Source organism: Taudactylus pleione, unplaced genomic scaffold (genome assembly GCF_031769625.1).
Source record: "Taudactylus pleione unplaced genomic scaffold, aTauple2 ptg000202l, whole genome shotgun sequence".
NCBI classification, from domain to species: domain Eukaryota; kingdom Metazoa; phylum Chordata; class Amphibia; order Anura; family Myobatrachidae; genus Taudactylus; species Taudactylus pleione.
The window spans coordinates 13,560,820-13,585,319 of NW_028284604.1; positions in this window are offsets into that span (position 1 = coordinate 13,560,820).

A 24,500-nucleotide genomic window follows, 5' to 3' on the forward strand; every position below is an offset into this window, starting at 1 on the left:
CACTAGCCATAGTTCCATCTACCACATTTAGAAGTGAAGGATGAAAAGGAAGGTGGAAAATGAGGAGCGAGAAGGTGTGGGTCAGGAGGAAAGTGGCTATTGGGGAGAGATGGAAGAAGTAGGTGGGACAAATGGAATCAAGGGAGAAAGAAAGGGACAGGCACCCTTAATATGGATGCAGAGGGACCCAACAATTTGAAGGGTGGGGGGCAGTCAGAGAGAAAAATACATGGGGGGACAGACAGGGAGAAATTGGTACATATGCAATATTGGAGACAGAAAGACAGGCACTGGGAGAAAGCAATGGACATTCAGAAAAAAGAAAGCGATGCATAAACACAAAGGGGAGCAGGGACACGTGTGGAGGGCACACATAGAAGTGAAAAAAGAAAACACGTGGATGGTACGTGGCACCCATGAAGAGGAGGGCAGAGACTCATATCAGAATGGGTCTGAAGCATAAATTGTAGGCAGGAAGAGGCACATATGTGGCGATGCATATGCACATACTGTATGGGAAGTGGCAGAGGCACACATGGGAAAGGGGCAGACACATATGGGAAGAGTGCTGAGGCATATATGGGAAGAGTGATGAAGTGGGACAGAAAGAAAGGTGCAAATATAAAGGGAGGGAGACAGATAACTGGACTGGGTTGGGAGAGTAGCTGCAGACAGAGAAGATGGTGAGATAGTCATGCACTGTCATCACATTGCTTCTTCTTTCTTCACTGTAGCAGGTCCCTCCAATGGAAGGGAAGATGGGGAAGTAAATGTGAGGATGGGGACATACATAGGTAAGTTAGGTGCTGTCCTGCCTCTCCAAGGCAAAATGTAGCCTGCACATTGGATCTGGGGGGAGGGATGGGGCTGAAAGAAGGGGTCTAGGGTACATGCTTCATGTGTCCTCCATTAATCAGGCTCTGCACATACTGGGAATGCACACAGACCAGTTTTGGTGGACCTAGCCACAGACTGCCTCTGATTCACCTACAGATTGCATATGAATCAGAAACATTTTGGTACTAGGACAATCAGCATGGGCCACTTAAATAAAGATCCCGTTACCTATGGTGGCAAGTAATAACACAGGGCCTGATTTAGAGGCGGACGCTATTTGCGCTCGCTTGTTCAGTAAAAGGGGCCGGCTATTTAAATTGAGCGCTCGCTCTTTGCGGTCTGTTGACGCCTCTATGTCTGAGCGAGCAAACGAAACATGCGCTCGCTATTTTGTAAAGACGCCCCCTGGCCGCTCGCATCCTACATCATCTCCGCTATTTATTTGATTAATCGAGTACACCGAAAGGCGTCTGAACTGCTCGCAGTGCTTGTGGTTGGATTTTCCTACCGCAATCATGCGAACAGTTCAGGCTAAGTGACGTAGTCGATGACGCTGCTTTGTTAATTATGCACACCCTTAAAACTCCCGTTTTGACCGTTTGGCATGCCTGCGTTCGGATCTCCACTCCCCGTTTTCAAGCACCTTCCCCTGTTACCACCCACAAACGCCTCACTCTGTCACTCAAATTAGCAGGCATTCGCTATTTTGCGAGCACATAAATTCCATCCGCACTGACTGGTTGGCGCATGCGCATTATGACCCATACGCATGCGCAGATGTGCGAACATCGCTCGGAGTGAACGAGCGGCCGCTTACGAGCGGCTCTGAATCAGGCCCACAGTCCTTTAGATTATCAAGAACAACTTTACTGGATACTGCAAAAAAAAAAATCACCTTAAAAAGTGGTATATAATTAATTACAGATTTTGAGGACACTTAGGGGGAAATTTACTAAGATTCGTGTTGGTGCGATTTGGTGATTTTCAGTGATAAAACCTAAAAGATTGCAAATTGTGCATTTACTGAGGGACAGCACGCATGGTTTTCATATGTCAAACATGACTTCGCACACCAAATCATGACATATCACCATCAGACCAAACATCATATGATTAACATTGTGATCAATGCAAATCACAAATTGACTAAGAATCGTGTTGGACAACACGGCTGAGCTCGCACTAAAATCGCAAAGCGATGCACAAAATGAATAGACTACCAAATGAGTGCAAGTGCAAACCATTTCAATTAGGACAGTCTCAATCATGATGTTTCCAAAAGTGCCCAACTCAGCTGCAGCACTGTCTGTGTTTCTAAACATGACTCAGGCAGGCTTTTCTGTCAGGTGGGCACAGGTAATTCCTTCATGTGGATTATACCACCTGATTCAAAGGGCCCAGGAACAAGAAACAAAATGAACCAACAGGTAGAGATGCCACAGAGCCTACATAGGTCTAGGTTCTACCGTAGGTAGGTAAATCTCAATGCAGTGTCTGATGACAAGATCATCCAGATGTTCTGCCTCAAACACTACAATTTAAATTAGGGATGAGCAGGTTCGGTTCCCTGAGAACCGAACCCACCCGAACTTCGGGGATCCGGGGCGATCTGAGCCCAAGCTCGGATCTCCCTGTCTGCCCCGGATCCCTTTCCTGAGGCAAAACCTCGAGATCTGCTGTTGAATCTTGAAGTTTTGCCTCGAGCGGCCATTTAAAAAAAATGCCTTTGCCTTTAATGGGCAAAGTGCTGATTGGCTGACAGAGCCGTCTGTCACGGCTCTCAGCCAATCAGCATTATGTTGCTCATTTGCATGTAGCACAGACCCGGGAGATCCGTGCTACATGCATCTGTGTGATTGACATTGACACAGAGCACAGATGGGTTAGTGAGACCCGTCTGTGCTGCTGTGTATTTCAATGACACAGATGCACGCACGGACCAGGAGATCCATGTTACTTGCATCTGTGTCATTGACACAGAGCACTGACAGGTCCGTTAGATCTGTCTGTGCTGCTGTGGTAAAAAAAAAAAAAAAAAACCTGTGTAAAAAAAAAAAGAAAAAATGGCGTGCACCCCCCCAAAAAAGAGCAACCAGCCCCGGGCATTAGTGACCCAGTGCTGGGTGTGCTTAAATACAGGGGACAAACGACAGAGGGGTCCCCTGTACTTAAGCACAACCAGCACCGGGTCACTAATTCCGCAAGGTTATTAAAGTTTACCCTGCGGTTCCCACCATAGACTACAATGGAGGGAGCCGTTCATTGGCTGAGAGACGAGGGATGACCTCTCTCAGCCAATGAACGCTTAGCAGCGGGGTTTCCATGGTGATACCCCGCCGCTAAGCTCTCATTTGGGAAGTACCGTTCTATAGAACGGTACTAAGTTTGTGGATCGGGTTTTTTTTTTTTGCCAAGTCCGGGGATGCCTACTTTGGAACAAAGAGGACAGAACCTCGCATAGGAGATGGTGAGTATGTTTTTTTTCCCATGTCCCCTATGGATACTTTACCGGACAAGTGGACCAATGCTACAGGGTTACATAGGTGAGTATGTGTACATGTGTGTGTGTGTATGTTTAATAAACTTATACTGTCACGGTGTGTGTGTCCTGGTTTTTTTTTAAACATTTTTTACAGGTGAACTACAGGTACTAGTGGGCCCTTCATGCCCTGCATGCTGATACTTGTGGTTCTCCAAGTACCAGCATGCGGGGAAATCTTGCTGGGACTTGCAGTTCTACTTGTAAAGACAATGTTTGATATTATTTATTTACACCACACCACACTATCAACCCGCCACCCACTGCCACCAGGGGTGGCGCGGATAGCCCCGGGCTATCAGCCTGGGCCTGGGGTGCCCTGGAGAGGGTGACCCCTTTATTGGGGGGGTCCCCAGCTCTCCAGGGATCCCCGGCCTGGGCTTAGCGGTCAGGGCTGACGCTGTGGCTGGGGGGCCCGGTGAAAGGGCTCCCCTGGCTGTGGCATCAGCCCCCGCTAGATAAAGTCCAGTGCTGGTTCTGGAACATACAGGGAACCCTACTCATTTTTTTCCCCTGTATTTCCAGAACCAGGACCGGATCAGAGCCCAGAGCTGGTTGTGCAGAATACGGGGGACCCCTACGTCGTTTGTCCCCCGTATTTTGGCAACCAGCACTGGTTCTGACTAGCCCGGTGCTGGTTGTGCTTAAGTACAGGGGACCCCTACCTCGTTTGTCCCCTGTATTTAAGCACACCCAGCACTGGGTCACTAATGCCCGGGGCTGGTTGCTCTTTTTTTTGGGGGGGGGGGGGGGCACGCCATTTTTTTCTTTTTTTACACAGGTTTTTTTTTATCACAGCAGCACAGACAGGTATCACGGACCTATCATTGCTCTGTGCCAATCACACAGATGCATGTAGCACGGATCTCCCGGATCCGTGCTACATGCAAATGGGCACCATAACGCTGATTTGCTTCCTGTCTGCCACTGCAGTGCCACTCCTAGATGGGCCACGTGTTTGTGCCGCCCACTTGTGTCACTTAGCATAGTCATCCAGCTACCTTGGTGCAACCTTTTGGCCTAAAAACAATATTGTGAGGTGTGAGGTGTTCAGAATAGACTGGAAATTAGTGGAAATTAATGTTATTGGGCTTATTAATAGCGTAGGAACAAAAAAAGGCCCATTTTATGTGATATTAGCGTTTTTTTTATGTTTTAAGAAAAAATTCAGATCCAAAACACAAAACCCAGAACCCAAAACACAGAAGGGTGGTTTTGGCAAAAACCAATCCAGATCCAAAACACGAAGAAAGATCCAGATCCAAAACCAAAACACAAAACACGAAAAGTGGCCGGTGCACACCCCTAATTTAAATCACCTGTATGATCTTGTTAAAGCTCACTTGAGTCAGACATAGTATGGTCATGAGCCATATCAGGCCTATGCAAACTGCTGGCGGTTCTGCACTTTTTGGCTACTAGGAACTTTCAGTCAGTAACCACCTTCTCCCGCTACCTAGGCTAAGTCCTATCTGCACTCAAGACCCTCTTCTACAACTCTATCTATTTCCCTAGCCAGGAGTCACAGTGACATGATGTCAGGTTAGCTTTTTATAGTATCTCAGGCAAGCCAAATGTCATGGTGCTATAGACTACACACACATTGGGCTGAGACCACCTAGGGCTAGGGCCCATGTATACTTAATTGACACCATGGGCATTCAACTCAAATCATGAGTGTTGTTGTAGGTTTTCCTGGCTCATGTCAAAATGCCTTTATCCTCAGTCAGAACTCCCTCTATGCAAATTTTGAGGTGTGACAAATGCCAAAAAGATGGCTGCTGGGTAAATACACATTGCTATGGTTACATGTTAACTTTCACCTGCATTTTTGTATTTGACTTACAGGGGATTTGGGCTATGGCTGTTTCTCCTGGCTACTGACTCAATTGTTGCTTCCTGATAGTTGTGCTGAGCGCAAGTATAATGAATAGACCACTAGATCTGTCATAGAACAAACATTTGGGCTATTAAAATCTCGGTTTCATTATCTTGATAAGGCTGATGGGATTTTCCTGTATTCCTTTAATAAAATATCTGACATTGTACACAGATGCTATCTATTGCATAATATGTGTTTGCAACAACTTCCCCCACCAGATTGTGCAATAGACAATGACCAGGCAGGGCTATTGGTTACACCTGACGAGTCTGTGAGCACAGAAAGTGGGTGGCAGGTTAGGGAAGCAGTGATTGCCAGCTAATTCTCCTGTAAGTATATTACACAACCTTGGTACTTGAACCTTTACAAAAAATGTTGTTTGTAATCTTTTAAAAGTTATACAGCATCTGCAAAACAATACACCTCCAAACCTGTCCCATTCCAGTACGAAACAAATGATCTGTTTCTTGAAATTAAGATTGAAGTCAAGGTGCAGAGCATTTGCCCTTCCTGGAATGTCTACTGTTTGGAGTTCTGAAAAAGTGTTTAAAAACAGGTTAATTTATATTACTAAACACCATACATTTCTCAAGTAATGTCAATTTCCATTTTCTAATCTAAACCCATCAGCCTAGAATGTTTGTGTCTCATAAATGATAAATGAGGCCCTAAGCCTCTAAGGGGTCTATTTACTAAGCAGTGTTAGGAGATAAAGTGAAATGAGATAAGGTACCAGTCAATCATCTCCCAACTGTAATTTTTCAAACACAGTCTGTGACATGGTAGTTAGGAGCTGATTGGCTGGTACCTTATCTAATTTTTATTTGTCTCCTAACACTGCTTAGTAAATATACCCCTAACTCTTTAAAGGCTGCTGCACAGACACCTCATCCTCCTCCAACTCAGACTCTGAAACCTCCAATCCCCTGGCCTTCTCCTACAACTGTCCTCCTCCATGACCACAGAAAACACTAAACACAGTGAAATAAAAGAAAATAACAAACCACCTTCAACAACACTTCTCACACACACACCACAGATACACACAAATAATGACAAGTCAAAAATTAAAATGACACAGGACAAAAATGAAGACACAGTAAAAACAAACAAGACAACAAAATAACACAAGGCTACTTTCAACACCAATCAACAATTTAAAAAAAAAAAAAAAAAACCTCTCCTCTCCAACCACACTACACACTCCTCTCAATACACACACCACCAATGCATGTGTTTCCACACTTTGGGGGTGTATATATTAGGGCATGGTGACAACACAGGAACTTGTGTGAATGTGGACCAATCGAAAGAGTTTTGTGAACATGTTACGATTTGCCTCCCATTAGATTGAGATTTGTGTTAGTATGTTCAACTGCATGCGCCTTTCCAAAATTGATGTTTGAGTTTTGGCGCAACCTGGATGTGCAGATTCATGTGCTATTTTGGGCCAACACATCTGAACTTACGCCACAACATGGTGAGTATCACCATAGAAATGCCAATAGTCAGCCAAACACACTTCCCACTAAATGTGTGATTCGTGGCAGAAAACATTCCAGCATAGAGCTGCAATTAGGGTTTGCACACCAACACAAATCTTAGTATATTTCCCCCTCACAGAGATTGGACAGATGTTTGTGAAAATTGTAGAACTGTAATATGTAGGCACATGCAGGTAAAATAATTTAAACCTTTCCTTACAGGCAGCTATCAGAAACACTAATTGGTGCCTTGCACACTGAACTGACACATGGTGCACAATACAGTATGTAGTTAGAGTAAGACAAACTAACTCAGCAGTCTAAACTAGCAGAGTACAGAGACATTGAACTTCTCTGTGAATATAAGATTCCTAACAAGGCAGAATAAAGGCACTGTGGAGACAGCACAAAGGGCCTTATTCAGAGCTAGATATAAACGTGTGCAGAGCCTTTTTCAGGTTCAACTTGCACTTATTTAGATGCATTAGCTTCTTTTTTGCACTCCACATTTTTATTCAGCCGTCAACTTGACTTTGTTTTGACTGTGTATGATTGGGGACTGGAATAGGCTTGTAGATATGGGCTGGGATAATGCAGACATGGCCAAAGTTCAGAAACTATGTGTAGTCGTGACTTGCAACTAAAATGGCAGCAAAAGAGAAGCGTGCCTGGAGGAGCGGTGTAAGCTGCACACTGTTACACAATGATGATAATGATGGATGCGGCCTGCATCTGTCAGGATGTAGAAATGTTAAAAACATCCATTTATGCAACTATACTTAAACAACAGTCTCTTAAAATTCAAAATACAATGCAATGTATTTTGTCGGTATCCTAACCCTGTCGGGATGCTGGCTTCGGGATTTTGGCTACTGGGATCCCAAGCGCTGGCATCCCGTACCCATCCCGTTTAGGAGTCTTGTCATAAAAAACCCCACATTACCATGCTCCCTTGCAATGCCGTTATCATAATTTGCGGCGGTGGGCACCATAGTGGTGTATATAATGAAAGGCCGAAAACATACTAGTAGGTTAATTGGCTTCTGACAAAAAAATATTAACCATAGTGTGTATTTCTGTGTATATGTAGCTAGAAATATACAGTAGATTGTTATTTCATCTGGGGCAGGGATTGATCTGAATGATCTAATATTCTCTTTGCAAAACACTGCAGAATATGTTTGCACTATATCAGTGGTTCTCAAACTCGGTCCTCAGGATCCCACACAGTTCACGTTTTGCAGGTCACACAACTGGTGAACAGGTGTAGTCATTACTCACTGACACATTGTAAAAGATCCACAGGTGGAGATAATTATTTCACATGTGATTTTATCAGGAGACCTGGAAAACATGCACTGTGTGGGGTCCTGAGGACCGAGTTTGAGAACCTGTGCAGTATGGCCCTGATTCAGACCAACTCGCAAGCGGCTGTCCGCTCACAAGTGGGTCGATGGTCTGCACCGAGCATGCGCATGACGGAGGGAGCTCCGTCGTGCGCATGCGCCAGACGCGTCGAGCGAATGAAAGTCCTTCGCTCGTTGTGTCTGATCAAAGGGGGCGTGCTGTCGATGTTGATTGACAGCACGCCCCCTTTGGTGGGCGTGCCGGGGGCGTGCCTTCCTGACGGGGGCGTTCCCAAGGGAACGCCTCCCGTCAGAAGCCGGCCCACTGACATCACTAGTGATGTCAGTGGGAGTGATTTTGGCTCTGATAGAGCCAAAATCACTCCGGGCCTTGCGGTTGAAAACCTCAATGGTGGTCACGACCATCGCGGCCATCAAACTGCACGCTCGTATAGGCTGTGGGTGGTGACCCACAGCTATACGAGCGTCCAGGAGGACGCTCCATTTTTATGGAGGGCGGCCCTCATTCAGAGCGTGCGCTCTGCTCAGAGCGTGCGCTCTGCTCAGAGCGTACGGCTCTGAATGAGGGCCTATATTAATAACTGGTATGATTATTATTATTGTTAATAATAATAATAATAATAATAATAATAATAATAATAATAAATTGTCACCAATTTTTACAATATTGTGATTCTGTCTACAAAGAAAAGTATTTTTAGTTATCAAATATTTATCGGTTAAGCTAAAATATAGATGTCCTGTAGATTGTGTCTTCAGAATCAAAATGACAACTATGTTATATTCAATTATTTTCTGTTTGTTTTGTAAGTGCATGATATATACCAGGACTGTACAACTAGCGTTTAATGGTTCCCCTGATTCTTTTAAAACTCCAAAGTATCTGGTGGATGACATCATTTTCTGAACAGTATTCATCCCCAGAACATATAATTAAAACAGATATCTGGCCACCTTTACTGAAGTACCTATGCAGCTCAGATCCACATTGTCCTTTTTATGTGATGCAGTTATAGAGCTGAATTTTGCTGCATCCAGCTGATTTGATTTACTGTCTGCAGTGATTTGCATACAAAGATTAATGACAGCTCTATATGAAGTGTTCTGTAGTCTTCAGGAAAGTTGCTGCAGACAGGACTGAGGTTGTTTGGAATCAATATGTAAAAAATAAGAGTTGGGTCACTCAGGGTTATATTTACAAAGCGGGAGCTTTTATAAGCCACCACTTCTCAGCGGGTTTCAGGTGATAATTTAAAGCAGCATTCACATTAAGGGCCATATTCAAGTAGAAGCGAAAAGCCGTTTTCCGCTGAAAAGTTTCATGGATCGGCGCTTTTTGCGTGGTCGGAACTTATCTCCGTATTCAATTCCACCCACTTTTCGCGTATGCGAAAAGTTAATACAATGTAATAGGCGAAAAAGATTCACCTAAGAATAGTAGGCGAAAAGTAGTGCAACATTTCTATTTTGGGGAAACCACTCAGAAGCCTTGGGACAGCCCCCCAAAGGACAACTGTGTTAGAAAAAATTCCAGGGAAAAACTTAAGAACACCCCAAACAAGTACTTTCATTTTGGGGGTGAAAAAGCACAAAGTGTGGGGACAACTTAAAAAACTAGCGAAATAAGGTTATGGTGGTGCTCTAAGAAGGGGTCAAGTGTTTTTGGGAGTGCAGGTGCTTTTATGACGGAGGAATTTCGCTTTTACTAAATCTTCACTTTAGAGACATTAAAATATGCTAGCACCCATTTTCAAGTACCCCAAGTTTGACAGGACTACTTATTTTCTCCAAAAAATACTGCTTAATGCCATTCTTCACCACTTGTGCAAAGACGCTAATTAGTAGCTATTGAAACAACTTAAGTACCCCAGACTTCCCGGCTTCACGTTTTCGCGTGGTTTGAAATTGAATAAGGCGACTAGCGGGGACGCGCACGATAAGGTTCCACCTACAAAACACGCGATGTCGGCAGAAAGTCTGGCAGGCAAAACTTGACCGGGGTCACAGTGCAGGAGCCAGGAGACCAGCTGACCAGAGCCCCAGAGGACATCACCGGAGCACCGATCACTGGTGGTAAGTGAAAGCTAAGTGGGGGGGTCGCAGGGGGTGTGGGGGCCACTAGTGGTCGCGAGGGGGACTGCGTTCATTTGTGGTGGGCAAGTGCAGACACATTCTCCCTGTATTTTGTTTTTATAAATACAGGGAGAAGTGTGTGGACGGGATTCGCAGCGACAGAGCTTTATCGCATGCTCTGTTCCGGCAAGGGATTTTTTATAAATTCCTGTGATATCACACTACAACTGCATTTTAAATGTTAATTGTAGTAAATAGGGCCCTTAATGATAAACCCTTAGGGGAAATCCAATTGCAGACAGGATTATTTAAAAAAACACAGCTGCTGGGTTTTTGCTATTAAATTAGGGGAAGGAAAATGTAATGCATTGATTTCTATAGAAATCACAGTGTCTTTTTGCTCGCAGCTCCAGAGCAAGTCTGATTTTTCCTTAAATCTGTAATTTTAGGAAAAATCAGCGGGAGTTGCACTGGGACCACCCCTGAGGACTAATTAAGCAATTGGAAGTTTCCAGTTAGCTTAATTAGTCCTTTTTACTCATCATCCGAATTGGTGTCTTCTGCAGCAGGTAGTGTATGTGAGTATTTGTGAGCATTTCTAAGTGTGTTTGAGTGCATGAGTGTGTGTGTGTGAATGATCCCCGGTGTGATTGACCCCCCTTGTGTGAGTGTATAGCCGTTGCTGAAAGAACTACATTTCCCAGCAGCCCATGCGACTCCCAGCATCCCCCGGAGCCTCACCGTAGCACCCTCCCCAATGACAAGATGGAGGGGAAGCCACCGGGAGCCGTGGAGACCACCGGAGACCCCTGGTCAGGGGAGCATTATTATTATTTTTATTTTTTTTCACGACGCAGTGTTTTCAGCTCTGAATACCCCGCAACCACTTTTTTAAAATTGGATACCGCGGGTATTGGGAGTGCACACACCCGTTGTAATCCAAATTTGGTGCAATGTTTTTTACATTACTAAACCTCTCCCAAAATTGAATATGCCCCTTAGTCTGATATGCAGTGGTTTGTCTGTAATAAGGATAGTTAATGCAGAGTCCTATTGTTATAGAGTAGAATCCTGAAGCAATACTGACTCATTAGATTGGTCCTCTGCACTTTCTTTAAGGTGGAACATCATTTTTTTTGACCCCACCAACAATGGGCAATTTTTACATTATAAATAACAAAACTTTTAACAATGCAATGAGATGTAATATTATAAATACTTGAGAACTATCTAGCAGATTGGGTAGAAGAGTTTACAGTAATTGTACCATGAGTAAAGGTGGCTAGTAAAAGAAATGTCATAGATTCATGAAATAGATGTTATCTTCTTAACATTCGGGTATTGTAGATATTAAATTGAATAGAATAGATACAAAGTCACTAAAACATTCCACAATCATATTCCATACTACAACATTATAGCACTATGGAAATTGCATGAGGAATAACACAGTCTATGCACGTACTTTGCAGTCTAGGACAATGCATGGACAAAGGGATGGACAACCTTCACAAGCCAATCAGAGTCTGTAAAAGATATATGTTTTATGGTAAAATTCTATGAAATGACCCACAGAGCCATTGTAAATATAACAGATATTGTCAAACTACATTAGATGGTCAGAGATTGTTAAGAGAACACATTCTACTGATGAATTATTCTTTTGCATTACATTGTAGATGAAGGATTGGCTAATTTGTTATCAGCAGTAACTAGGGCTGTTCACATTACTGACTTTGGTCTGGTTATTTTATATCTTTTCATTAGTTATAACTAGTACATTATTAATATTATATATTTATGGACGTCATGCAGCACATTGATCTTTGGTTTAATCTCATTACTAAGAACTTTTAAATGTAGAATGAGAATATAAATATTTATGTTTATATTAGACTTCTCTTTTAACTTGTAACTAAAGCTTTTCGCTGAAGAAAAAAGTTACTTATATTGTATACAGTATCTCCGTCTCACCAGCTCACTGCTCTCTGCCCTCATCTGTATAGGCATGTTTCTATAATCCTTAGTTTTGTTATTCTTTGTTTGTGCCCCAACTATGGCTGGCTCAGTAGCTGCTGGGTTTGAATGCACACTCACTGCCTGAGAATAGTTCTTTAGCATGTTTTTCTGCAGTAGCCTGCCTTATTCTATGGGCAGCAGGGATGGTTTAATACTGTCTCACAGCACTTAGGTTCATTGCAATAGGCCCTTGATCATTCTTAGCCCCAGGTACAGGGTTTGAAAAATGCCAGGAGTTGACTGGTTGGTACTTTATCTATCTAAACATTATCTCTCTCCAAGGCTTGATACAGCTCCCCAATAGATTGTAAGCTTCACTGACGAGGTAGGGACTGATGTGAATGGCCCAGTATTCTATGCAGAGCACTGCGGAATATATGTGCGCTATATAAAAATAACAGTAATACATAATAAATACCTATTATTGACCCAGCATTGTCTTCCCTATGCCTGATTGTGTACCTGACACTTCCTTACAGACTCTGTATTTCTGTCTGCCTCTGTCCCTAATGCCGCGTATCCACTAGTAAATATCGGCACGATGGTACGATTACGACATCGTAATCGTACCGTCTTTTCCCTAGGGGTGCAGTGCCTACACTGAACGATTGAGTGTTCAGTGTAGGCACCATCAATTATCCCCAAACATGTTCAATCTGTCGTTATCGGCAGATTGGCCAGCATGTTCGGGCGAAGACTGATGTCGGAAATGACCAGCGGGAGTGCGTATCACTGGTCATTTCCAACATTTACATCCCCAATGTGTGCCCGATTACTGAACGATTGCACGATTACGATTACGATTGCTCTGTGTAATTGGGTAGTGGATACCCGGCATTACCTTTCCCTAATTTTCATCGGCTGTCCATTCTGATATCTGGCAAATATCCAGCCCCATTTGTTCTTCATCCCTATACTTAATATGTGCCTGACATCAGCAGTTGTTGGCTTCCCATGACAACCATTCCTTCTTAGCTGGGGAAACTGGTGAAGACAAATTAATCTTTAGACTTTGGGCTTCAGAGGAAATAGCAAAAAATACTAGCAGCACACAGTATCCACAATTTCACCTATAAATATTTAGGTTGAACATCTAAATAAAAGAAAAAATAAACAGTTTGAACAACTGAGCAACATTTATACAAGAAGCCATGAGAAACATGACTATCTGACTTTAGATTGTGATCCGCAACATTTAATTCTAATTATGCTGATTGTTGGATTATTTTCGGAAACACTAATTAGGATGTTTGTCTTGTGTCTAAACGTGGAATTGTGCTCAGTGGCTAAAAGTGGTAAGTGAATGAATTGAATCTACAGGGGAAGTTCTATTTTTATCAACAAACTATAAGCCTTTATAAATAAAAGTATTTACATAGAGTGAAGGCTGCATCTACATAATGTTTACTGCAAGGAGGCAGTGATTGAAATTAACATTTGTTATTAGTTATTATGAGATTACAGAAGACCAATGTAATTACAATTCTAAATTATATATAATGCACCTTGACTTGAATAAAATAAACAGACAGCATACATTGGGGAGAACAGTCTGCAGAATTGAAGACAGTGATTTTTTTTTATATAGATTTTAATGTTGGGCAGCATGGTTGGTGTAATAGTTAGCATTATTGCCTCACAGCACTGAGGTCTTGTGTTTAATTCCCACCACAGCCCTAACTGTGTGGACTTTGTATACTCTCCCTGTGCTTTTGTGGGTATTATCTAGTCTGACTTTCTCCCGCAATCCAAAAATATATCGGTAGGTTACATACAACAAAAATTAACCCTATTGTGTATGTCTATGTATATGTGCTAGGGAATATTGGGGTCTATGGGTTCTATTTACTACAATCCGCATTTTGAATGCAGATTGCAGTGTGATATTACCGTCTGAATTCGCATTGCGAATTCAGGCAATATCACAGGAATTTACTAAAAATCTCTTGCAAGGACAGAGCTTGCTATAAATCTCTGTCCCTGCGAATCCCCTCCGCACACTTATCACGGTATTTTTGCAAAAATACTGTGACAAGTGCCGATGCATGCGCCATCCGACTGTCGCTAAGCCCCGCCCCCATCGCAAAGCCCCACCTCCCACGATCATGGACCCCCCGCGGCCTCCCCCCTTAATTACACTTACCTGCAGTGATCGGTGATCCGGTGATGTCCTCCATTGCTCCGGTCAGCTGACATCCCATCCTGCACTTGGACCCAGTCAGGTGATGACTGGGCCCCAGTGCAGGCTGGGAGACCAGCTGACCGGAGGGAAGATATCACAGGAGCCCCGATCACCGGTCCCTGGACCCAGGTAATTTTTTTTTTTACTAATTTTTTTTTTTTTTACAGTGTATCAGCGTGTAGTCTGTTTAGACCACACAGCTGATCACTGGGGCTGGCTCCGGGCTCTGCTCTGCCTGTTAGAACAGAGCAGGAGTCCGGTAACCAGGGAAGACCCTGGATAACACCACCTACAGGTGTCGTTATTATCACAGGGCTTTCCCCCGTATTTTTTCACAATTAATTTTTAGTAGCTTTGGCCAGATCATGTTTTCCATTATAATTATGGGAAATGCGACCTGCTTACTAAAAATAAGTGATAATTAGAGCTTGGAGTAGAATTTTACGATTTCTACTCCAATTGACCTTTCGTAACTTTAGGGTGATACTAAAATAATGTGAAAACCTTTTTCACTTTATTTTAGTAAAAGTAATGTTAATAAATAGAGCCCTATGTACTAAACCTTGGAAAGTGATAAAATTGGCAGAGATAAAGTACCAACCAATCAGCTCCTAACTGTCATTTTTTCAAACACAGGTTATAGAATAAACAGAGGAGTCCGCACTAGGCTTATTTGTCTTTTTTCTAGTTTTTGCTCTTTGCATAACTATTTATTATATTTTTCAAACACAGCCTGTGACATGGCAGTTAGGAGCTGACTGGCTGGTACTTTATGTCCGTTCACTTTATCTCCATTTAAGGTTTAGTAAATAGACCCCACAGATTGTAAGATCCATTGTGGCAAGGAGTGGGAATGATGTGAATGATCAAATATTTTCTGTAAAGCGCTATGGAATAAGTATGCGCTATATAATACCACTTTTATACCAAAGTTCCGGGTCTGACCCAGGGGATCAGACCTGGAACAGACCCCTTTCATACTACAGCGCCGACCCAGGATATTCCCGAGTCTGCGCTGTTCACACCTGAGCTGGGTCTGCAGTGACCCAGCTCTTCCGGCATTGCAGTGGATGTTTGGAGATGGTGTAAACTCCAGGCACTACTGAAGCCGGCCAATCTGGCTGCATGCCACACAATCTGGGTCATCGTGACCCGGATCGCGTTGTTTATACTGCAGGGTAGCACGGGAACGACCCGTGGCCAACCCTGCAAACTACTTGAGTTGGATCCCTGGGTCCTTGGACCCAGGTGGATCTATTTACACTAGCAAAAATAATGTAAATAGTACCAATAAATTAGGGGTGTGCACCGGCCACTTTTCGTGTTTTGTGTTTTGGTTTTGGATCTGGATCTTTCTTCGTGTTTTGGATCTGGATTGGTTTTGCCAAAACCACCCTTCCGTGTTTTGGGTTCTGGGTTTTGTGTTTTGGATCTGTATTTTTTTGAAAAAAAGCATAAAAACAGCTAAAATCACAGAATTTGTAGGTTTTACTGCTCCTATGCTATTATTAACCTCAATAACCTTAATTTCCACTCATTTCCAGTCTATTCTGAACACCTCACATCTCACAATAGTGTTTTTATGTCCAAAAGGTTGCACCGAGGTAGCTGGATGACTATGCTAAGCAATACGAGTGGGCGGCACAAACACGTGACCCATCTAGGCGTGAAACTGCAGTGGCAGACAGGATGGCAGTTTGAAAAACTAGGCCCCAAACTGTACATAATGCAATGAAAAAAAAGAGGTGCAAGATGGAATTGTCCTTGGGCCCTCCCACCCACCCTTATGTTGTATAAACAGGACATGCACACTTTAACAAACCAATCATTTCAGCGCCAGGGTCTGCCACACAACTGTGGCTGAAATGATTGATTCGTTTGGGCCCCCACAAAACAAGCTGGCAATTAATCTGTCCCTGCACAAACTGGCTCTACGGAGGCAAGATGTCATCCTCATCCTCCTCATCCACCGATTCCTCACCCTCTTCAGTGTGTACATCCTCATCCTCACAGAGTATTAATTCGTCCCCGCTGGAATCCACAACCACAGGTCCCTCTGTACGTTCTGGAGGCTGGTCTACCTGGAAGAGTTGATAATTCATTTTATGAACATCATCTTCTCCACATTTTGTGGAAACAACCTCCTATGCCTTTCGCTGACAAGGTTCCCGGCTGCACTAAACACTCTTTCGGAGTACACACTGGAGGGGGGGCAACTCAGGTAAAATAGAGCCAGTTTGTACAGGGACCTCCAAATTGCTTCTTTTTCCTGCCAGTACAGGTACGGACTGTCTGACATGCCTACTTGGATGCTGTCACCGATGTAATCCTTTAACAGACAGATGCACGCTTGTCGCTGCTGCTTTGAGGATGCAAGTGCGGCTACAGCCCACACAATTCACAAAGACAGAAAAAAAAGAAGAATATTTTTATTGTTTGTGGAGCGCACTTTGAGGGTTACACCACCCTTTAACAGACAGACGCATGCTTGTCGCTGCTGCTTTGAGGATGCAAGTGCGGCTACAGCCCACACAATTCACAAAGACAGAAAAAAGAAGAAGAATATTTTTATTGTTTGTGTAGCACACTTTGAGGGTGTCACCACCCTTTAACAGACAGACGCACGCTTGTCGCTGCTGCTTTGAAGATGCAAGTGCGGCTACATCACACACAAGTCACAAACACTTCAAAAAAATAGTTTTTTAGTTTTTGGAGCACTTTGAGAGTTACACCACCCTTTAACAGACAGACGCACGCTTGTCGCTGCTGCTTTAAGGATGCAAGTGCGGCTACAGCCCACACAATTCACAAAGACAGAAAAAAAAGAACAATATTTTTATTGTTTGTGTAGCACACTTTGAGGGTGTCACCACCCTTTAACAGACAGACGCACGCTTGTCGCTGCTGCTTTGAGGACAGTATCATATGCAGTGACAGTAGACTTGTCAGAAATTGTTGGCACGTCCTTCAGTCCGGACCAGATGTCCAAACCAGCCCTTGACTTATGACACAGGCGCACGCTTGGCGCTGCTACTATGTTGATGCACGTGCGGCTACATCGCACACAAGTCACAAACACATTAAAAAAATAGTTTTTTATTTTTTGGAGCACTTTGAGGGTTACACCACCCTTTAACAGACAGACGCACGCTTGTCGCTGCTGCTTTGAGGATGCAAGTGCGGCTACAGCCCACACAATTCACAAAGACAGAAAAAAAAAGAACAATATTTTTATTGTTTGTGTAGCACACTTTGAGGGTGTCACCACCCTTTAACAGACAGACGCACGCTTGTCGCTGCTGCTTTGAGGATGCAAGTGCGGCTACAGCCCACACAATTCACAAAGACAGAAAAAAAAAGAACAATATTTTTATTGTTTGTGTAGCACACTTTGAGGGTGTCACCACCCTTTAACAGACAGACGCACGCTTGTCGCTGCTGCTTTGAGGATGCAGGTGGAATCTAGACGGGATTTGGAACCGGGGACACACTACCTCCATCAATTGTCTAAATCCCACTGCACTAATGGCGGATACCGGACGCACGTCTAACACCAACATAGCAGTCAAGGCCACAGTTATACGTTTTGCTTCAGGATGACTGCTGTCGTACTTCATCCTCATCGCTAGGGACTGTTGGAGGGTCAATTGTTTAGTAAAAGTAGTGATGTTCCTACTTCCTCTCTGGGATGATGAACAACTCCCAGCAGCAGCAACAGCACTAGGAGGAAGTGGTTCTTGATCTTTCCCTATTTTATTTTTATCGGAGAAAGTTTGGTCCTCCATTTATGTTATATTGATATATACGTTGCGCTAAAGCGCACACAAACACAGAAAATATTTTTTTATTTTTGCTGGAGAGTAGTGCACTTTGTGGGTTACACCACCCTTTAAGAAATGAGCCAGCCGGCTCTTTACTTATGGGACACAGGCGCACGCTTGGCGCTGTTCCTTTGTTGATGCACGTGCAGCCACAGTGCACACAAGTCACAAACACAGAAAATATATTTTTTTTTGGTTTGAACTGGAGTGTACTTTGGGGGTTACAGCACCCTTTAACGGTCAAGCCAGCCTGCCCTTTACTTATGACACAGGCGCACGCTTGGCACTACTTTGTTGATGCACGTGCGGCTACTGCGCACACAATTCACAAACACAGAAAATATATATTTTTTTGGTTTGGACTGGAGTGTACTTTGGGGGTTACAGCACCCTTTAACGGTCAAGCCAGCCGACCCTTTACTTATGACACAGGCGCACGCTTGGCACTACTTTGTTGATGCACGTGCGGCTACTGCGCACACAATTCACAAACACAGAAAATATATATTTTTTTGGTTTGGACTGGAGTGTACTTTGGGGGTTACAGCACCCTTTAATGGTCAAGCCAGCCGGCCCTTTACTTATGACACAGGCGCACGCTTGGCACTACTTTGTTGATGCACGTGCGGCGCACACAATTCACAAACACAGAAAATAATTTTTTTTTTGGTTTGGACTGGAGTGTACTTTGGGGGTTAGAGCACCCTTTAACGGTCAAGCCAGCCGGCCCTTTACTTATGACACAGGCGCACGCTTGGCACTACTTTGTTGATGCACGTGCGGCTACTGCGCACACAATTCACAAACACAGAAAATATATATTTTTTTGGTTTGGACTGGAGTGTACTTTAGGGGTTACAGCACCCTTTAATGCTCAAGCCAGCTGGCCCTTTACTTATGACACAGGCGCACGCTTGGCACTACTTTGTTGATGCACGTGTGGCTACTGCGCACACAATTCACAAACACAGAAAATATTATTTTTTTTGGTTTGTACTGGAGTGTACTTTGGGGGTTACAGCACCCTTTAACGGTCAAGCCAGCCGGCCCTTTACTTATGACACAGGCGCACCCTTGGCACTACTTTGTTGATGCACGTGCGGCTACTGCGCACACAATTCCCAAACACAGAAAATAATTTTTTTTTTGGTTTGGACTGGAGTGTACTTTGGGGGTTACAGCACCCTTTAACGGTCAAGCCAGCCGGCCCTTTACGTATGACACAGGCGCACGCTTGGCACTACTTTGTTGATGCACGTGCGGCTACTGCGCACACAATTCACAAACACAGAAAAAAAATTTTTTTTGGTTTGGACTGGAGTGTACTTTGGGGGTTACAGCACCCTTTAACGGTCAAGCCAGCTGGCCCTTTACTTATGACACAGGCGCACGCTTGGCACTACTTTGTTGATGCACGTGCGGCTACTGCGCACACAATTCACAAGCACAGAAAATAATTTTTTTTTTTGGTTTGGACTGGAGTGTACTTTGGGGGGTTACAGCACCCTTTAACGGTCAAGCCAGCCGGCCCTTTACTAATGACACAGGCGCACGCTTGGCACTACTTTGTTGATGCACGTGCGGCTACTGCGCACACAATTCACAAACACAGAAAATATATTATTTTTTTAGCACTTGGGGGGAGCACCCCTGATGGACAGAGCACCCCCTGGACAACACTACAGCACCCCTTTAGGACTGGGACACTGCACAGGACTTTGGAGTGGACACAGCCCCTATGGAGAACTGACTGCACAACACAGTCCAGCCAGCCCCTATGGACTTTGAAGTAGTGGACAAAGCCCCTATTTACAACAGCAGCAAAGCACAACACAGCCAGCCCCTATGGACTTTGAAGTAGTGGACAACAGCAGCACTACACTACACTACACTACACAGCCCAGCCAGCCCTAACTCCAACCCTCCCTCTTCACTGTCCACAGCCGAGTGAGAAAATGGCGCCGATGCGGGTACCTTATATAGGATCCAAAACCCGCGAGACTCGGAAGGCGGCATGATGACGTTTTGCCTCGATTTCACATCCGAGTCAGGCGGGAAAAGTCGAGCCTGACTCGGATCGGGGGGGCTCGGGGGGGTTCGGATTTCAGAAATCCGAACCCGCTTACCCCTACAATAAATATACTGTACCAGACAACACAGACCTAGGATAAATAAATACAGTTTTACTAGTGCAAAGAGTACTGATCAACTCACAAAAATGAATTGTAAGAGAAAGGGCTCTATTTCTACAATCCGCATTTGAAATGCGGTTGTAGTGTGATATTACCAACTGAATTGCGATAAAGCTCTGTCCCTGCGAATCCCCGCCGCAGCATTATAACTGTATTTTTCACGTACCTCCGGTCAGGTGATCGGTGCTCCGGTGATGTCCTCCATGGCTCTGGTCTCCCATCCTGCACTGTGACCCGGTCAGCTGACTGGGTCACAGTGTAGGGTGGGAGACCAGCTGACCGGAGCCACGGAGGACAACACCGAAGCACCGATAACTGGTCCCTGTTTCCTTTTTTTTAGCAGTGATCAGCGTGTGGTCTGTTTAGACCACACAGCTGATCACTGAGACCTGGCTCTGCTCTGCCTGTTAGAGCAGAGCAGGAGTCGGGTAACGGGGAGACCCTTGATAACGCCACCTCCAGGTGCCGTTATTATTACAGGGCCTCCCCTGGTATTTTTTCACAATTTATTTTTAGTAAATCCCAGGCAGATCACATTTCCCATTATAATTATGGGAAATGCAATCTGCATACAAAAAATATGTGATAATTAGGGCTTGGAGTAGAATTTTACGAATTCTACTCCAATTGCCCTTTAGTAAATTTAGGTGAATTTTAGCAAAAATAATGTTAACAAATAGAGCCCAAAGTGAGAAAGAAAAATGGGAGTTATATAACTTCAGTTGTTAATATTCAGTGATAATAAATGAACACCTGGATGTTGTACCTTGATTTATGTGTTATGTAAAGAGCATCATTGTGTATGTTTAGATTAAACATTGTACTATATATTTAAACTGAATTCTCATTTGCCTAACTGATATTAGTGATGTGTCTTGAAAAGGATTAAATTATAGCTGTCACCAAATATTAGCACTGGTCATAGGGGTAAATCCAATTATGTGTGAGTTGGTTTGTGAAAGCGATTTTAATGGCAAACTCTCACTGTGAAGTGCAGTTACAATTCACTTCCAAACTCACAGAGTTAAATCACATTGGGTAAGGAATAATAGGTACAAATGTCGGGACACAGTGCAGAACCCCCTTGGACCGCCCCTCTAATGATTAATTAGGCATTTAGAAGTTTTCAATTTGCTGATTTGGCCCAATAACTATAGGTATGAAGTCAGGATGCTGACGGTCTAAATGCAGACCGTCGGCATCCTGACTGTCTAATCCCGGCAAGGATCTAATGACAGGCGCCTGTCATTTGACCTAAGCCGGGAGCCCGACGCCAGGCATCCCGACAGAAGGTAAGCCGGATACGCATAGCTGCAGGGGGGGGAAGGTTAAGGTTAGGGGCACCCGGGGGGGCACTTAGGGTTGGGCACCCCCTGGGAGGGTAAGGGTTAGGCTAGGGGAAGGGGGTGTTAGGGTTAGGCACCCCCGGGGGAAGGTTAGGGGTTAGGCACTCCCCCAGGACACTTAGGTTTAGGCTTTGGGGAAGGTGGGGTTAGGTTTAGGCACTTACAGGGGGGGTTAGGGTTATGCACTTGGGGGAGGTTAGGGTTAGGCACCACTAAGGTATGGTTAGGGGCAGTTTAGGTTAGTTAATAGAAAAATACTTACCTGTCGGGTTTAGAACCGTCACTCTTCCAGCAGCGGAATTAGAACCACCGGGCATGCGTCCAGTGGTAAATCATACTGCTCCCTAATTATATATAATTTTTGGGTGTTTAATAAAAAAGGCCTCAAATTATCCCAAAATCAACTTTTTCATTAGTTTAAGCACCCCAAATTTAATTACAGTATTTTTTAAATATAAAAGCCTTGCTTTTTTTATAATGTTTTACATTTATAAAAAAATAGTTAGTGGTCTCAAATTAACACAAATTCACTTTTTTTTCTACTTTTCTGTTGCATTTTTCAGTTAATTCTACCCTCTACCCTCTTGTGCTTCCCCTTACTTGTACCTTCATCTACTCTTCACTCCCCACTTGGGCGCCTAATACTTGGTTGCTTATGTCCTGTTGTTTATTTGAGTATTATGATCACTAATGCAGCCATGTATATAAACCTTGTCCTTGTCTTGCAAGTCACTGGTTTCTTGTTCACTTATTTATGTACATTGTAAGGTGCTGTGGAACATTTGTGGCGCCATATAAATTAAGGATAATAATAATAATTAATTTGAGATTAAATGAAAAAAGCTTTTTATCATATTTTAGAATAAAAAATAAAATGCAAAATCAGCCTTTTGACACAATTTAAAAACCTCCAGTAGTTTCCTTATGCCCACTAAAAACCATCTGTATGATTCAGCTAACTAAATTGACACTCTTTTTGGGTCCAGAATAGTTTCCCCACTTTTTTATGCCCTTCTGCCAAGTCGCATGCTATAGAAAATTCACATACCCCTCCCACGAGTTGGCATCTCTAATTGGATTGACTGTTTTTTGGGAGCAAGCATTTGTGCAAAGTGTGTGAGTTTCATGAAACAAACTTGGACCTGCAAATGCAAACTCACACCTAATTTCTGTGGTGCCGTGTTTGACTGCCAATTAGGGATCTCCATCCAGCCCAGTAAAATTGTCTACATAAATGTGCTTTAGTTCACTGACAACCAGTGTGTTCCAGTAAACCTGCTATAGTACAGTATTTGATTCACAGAATTTTGCCTCAGTGTATACCAGCAAACCTGCGTCAGTCTTTGCCTCAGTGTGTTCCAGCACACCTGTGACAGTATTTGATTCACAGCATTTTGCTCCTGTGTAATCCTGAAAACCTGATTCAGTATTGCTTCACAGCATTCTGCTCCATTGTAATCCAGCAAACTTAACCCAGTATTGCTTCACAGCATATATAACTGCAGCCTGCTCAATTACTGCTTTAGCACCCAGTTTCAGTGTTTTCTGCAGTCTGCTTCACTCATACTCTAGTACTCAGTTCCAGTGTTTCGTGTAGCCTGCTTCAGTTGTGCTTTTGGCACCCAGTTCCAGTGTTTCCTGCAGTCTGCTTCAGTTGTGCACCCGGGACCCAGTTCCAGGTAATTGCAGTCTGCTCCAAGATATTCGACTGCTAAAGCCATAGACTATCTTGTTAACCTGCACCTCTTCTCAATATGTGTCCTACCCATTCTGCAGCATCAGTCTTCTGCTAATACTGGTTAGCATTAATTCATCCAGCTTCACTTACACTTCGGCACATACAGCTAGCCCAAAGGGGCCCTGACCTGAATCTACAAACCCCTAGTGCTGGGCTGCACATAGGTGTGGTCCCACACCTTTTTCATCTTGTGAGCCTACAAGGCCTGAATCAGTGGTATATAACCTGTAACGACAACAGCACATTTATAATTAATAAGAATATATAGCTAGAAAACTGTGCCCCTACCTCTCTGTGACCCAAATACCTTTATTTTAGTTACATTTTGTATCTGTAGAAATTCCTGTGAACTTATCTCTAAAACCATCTCTTGGCTCTACCTCCCTTTCCAACTACAATCCCATTTCAGTTGTATGCTTTTCTTCCAAACATCTTGAAGGACTTGTTTACATCCATCCATCCCACTTTCTTTCCTCCTGCTCTTGCCTCGACTTTCTGCACACCACTGAAACTACCCTCACTATAATTATGACTTAGGGCTGGATTCAGTTAGCCACGCTAAAACAAAAACTTAACACCAGAGAAGTTGTCGCACTATTCGTCAGTTTTGGTGCAATATTTTCACGCCTTTTGGCAATGTGCTCTCCCATTTTTCGCCCTATACTATTACAAAAGACATGAGTATTACAGCACATTTTGGGGAAGTCAATCTGTACCCCATAAAAACCATAACTGACATAGGAAATCAATATAGAAGTGTATTAATAGCCCTAATAAAAATATTTTGGGTTCTCAAATTGTGTCAAATGGCTGTTATATGCATATTTGCATAATTGTTAAAAAATTATAAAAAGCAATATTTTTTGAAAAAATAATTGTTGTAGTTAAATTGGGGGTACATTAAAATGGGTGTTAGTATAATTTTGTGACTATAAAAGTGCAGCTTTAAAAAATACACCTGCTGCAGCCACCTGCAAACCTAAAAACACCTGCCCCATCCATACATTAAATCCATTTTCC